The 2,487-nt window shown below is 29.5% G+C and overlaps 1 non-coding gene across 1 annotated transcript; it reads left to right on the top strand.

Annotated features, from left to right (window-relative positions):
• The first annotated feature begins 899 nt into the window (after window positions 1–899).
• Window positions 900–971, top strand: TRNAH-GUG (transfer RNA histidin (anticodon GUG)). Its single transcript has one exon. It is a non-coding gene; the product is annotated as a tRNA-His (tRNA).
• Window positions 972–2,487: the final 1,516 nt, after the last annotated feature.

Below are 2,487 nucleotides of genomic sequence, written 5' to 3' on the forward strand. Positions count from 1 at the left end.
TTCAGACTATGTACATTTTTTATCAACTTTCAAAACCTCTAACTAAAAAGGATCCAAATTTAAATGCATTTTACACGAATTTAATATATTTGAGTTGCTAAACTTCGGACTCGTACAAGGCTCCAACCAAATTTAACTTTCGAAATTTTCAAAATTTCGTATCATCATTTTTTTCTTTTGAATTTTGGTGTTAAATTTTCAAGTTACATATTGAGTTCACGATTCTACTTTTAATTTAAAAAAATTGGATTTAGAACTTTGGATTTTAGTTTCGATCTCTAATAGAGACAAAAAATACAAGCTAGGTGATTTCTTTTGTCTCAATCTTGGTTGATAGAGTTGCTTGGTACATGTTGCTGATGGTAGGTGATAAGTATCCCGTGGAACTAATCGTGATGCACGCAAGCTTGCTTTGATACCAAGGTTATAAAAATATTTATACCTTATCTTTATTTGTACTGTGATTAGACATAAACTCATACCTAATACCAATAAGTTCAACATCGTCTTTCTAGATCCGTCCCGATATCCTATTAGGCTAATGAATACTTCAAACGCTAAAACACATTCATTGTGATCGTATTTTCATTGTCATTTGAGGAGTTGTGGCATTGAATCTTTAAGGAAACATATATTGATCTATGTTTAAATTGCATAAAATCTATAAAGATTGACTAAAATATTAGCTAGTTTTGCAAGTATTTAACAACAATATATTTCGACATGAAATGTAAAAATTAGTCCCATGTGTGAAGAGAAATGGATTTTATTAGTTGGAGTTATCAATATTAAAAAATGGATGTTATGAACTCATTAAATTTAATTTTGAATTGTTTCAATTTGGAATTAATAAAGTATATACTAATATAAATTATATTGTTGACAAAAGGAAACATCTTGTGGCTGTAGTTTAGTGGTAAGAATTCCACGTTGTGGCCGTGGAGACCTGGGCTCGAATCCCAGCAGCCACATAAATAATTAATCTTTTTTATCCAAATATTTTTTTCACTAATTAAAATAATATATTATGTTTTAATAAGAATAATTAATTTCTAACTAATTTAGATCAAGTAGAACATTTAAGTAATCCCATCCCAATTAAAACTGTCTTCAAGTTAATTAAAATACAAGTGTAAGCATCAAAATAAGTTATTATATATATCTTCTATCTATATCATATTAAAAACATGTTGATCCTTACAAGTTAGAAACGTTGATTGAATTTTTGGTTCTTTACTAAAATGTTTTATATAGACAAAAATTGTCATTTACTATTTTTCCTAAATAATTGTCATTTAATTATTATTTTGATATTGATGATTTTGAAATTAAATAAAGTTATAACTATTAAATCTTTACGTATTTGTAAGACGTAAGAATTTCTAACATTTAGTTTTTATCCGAAATCTCCTCTATCCGTTGCACTATATTCATCAGTGGTATACTATAGCCTATAGGCCTATACTACAATCATGGAATAATCTCTCACATATATAGATGGTGATATATTAATTCCGGATTATATTCCCAAGATAATCTGATTGTAAACCAAATGATATAGAAAAAAAATGGCCTAACCCATCGGTGCCCCCCTAAACTTGGCACGAAGTTTCACTTAGGTACCTCAAGTGGGCGATGTTTATTTTAGACACCTCATGTAGGGTCTCGCTGTGTCATTTTGACACTTTTTACTGACTAAGCACAGTACGTGTGCTACACGAATTTTGAGCGCGTCAGACTTTTTTTTGTAAATATTCTGAATTTTTTTGTAAATATTTTCTTCTCCTTCTTCTTCCTTGCTTTCTCCCTTCCATCTTCCCCGCCTTCTACCATCCTCCATCACCACACAACTTTTTTTTAAAATTCTACAATATTTTACTAGGTTACACTCTTTGATTCTTCCATCTTCTTTGAAAATCGAATTTGCATCTTGATTCATATTCAAAAACAAAATCGATTTCAAGGGAACAAAAAAAGAAATCAACTTCTTTCAAATGGAAAAACTGATTTACATTCTTACCTTCTCCATTGAAAATTAAATTGATTTCAAGGAATAAAAAAGAAATAAAGAACAACCTCCAATGAAAAAAAAAAATTATTTTACATATCCTTCATTGTAAATCCCAATCGTAGTAGCACAAGAAATCATCTTCTTTTAAATGTCATATAAAAACTTTTCGATTTGGTATGATTTTCCTTATTCTCCAAAACGTATTTTACTTTGTAAACTAACCTATGTTCTTGCCTTTTTGATGGAAAAGAACAGATGAAGGGGAAGGAGGCGCAAGAAGAAGAAGAAAAGAGGTGGAGGCATGAGGTTTGGGATCTGGAAGAAAGAAAAAAAGAAAGTAAATTGAGATTTTTAAAAATAAAATAAAATTTCCACGTGTCACATACCAATTCGTTTATTTTTTCACATAAGAGGCGTCTGCATGTACGCACTTAAAATGCGATTTTGAAAATATAAAAAGTGTCAAAATGACACAA

The sequence above is a fragment of the Solanum stenotomum genome, unplaced genomic scaffold, assembly GCF_019186545.1.
Source record: "Solanum stenotomum isolate F172 unplaced genomic scaffold, ASM1918654v1 scaffold9649, whole genome shotgun sequence".
Lineage (NCBI taxonomy): Eukaryota > Viridiplantae > Streptophyta > Magnoliopsida > Solanales > Solanaceae > Solanum > Solanum stenotomum.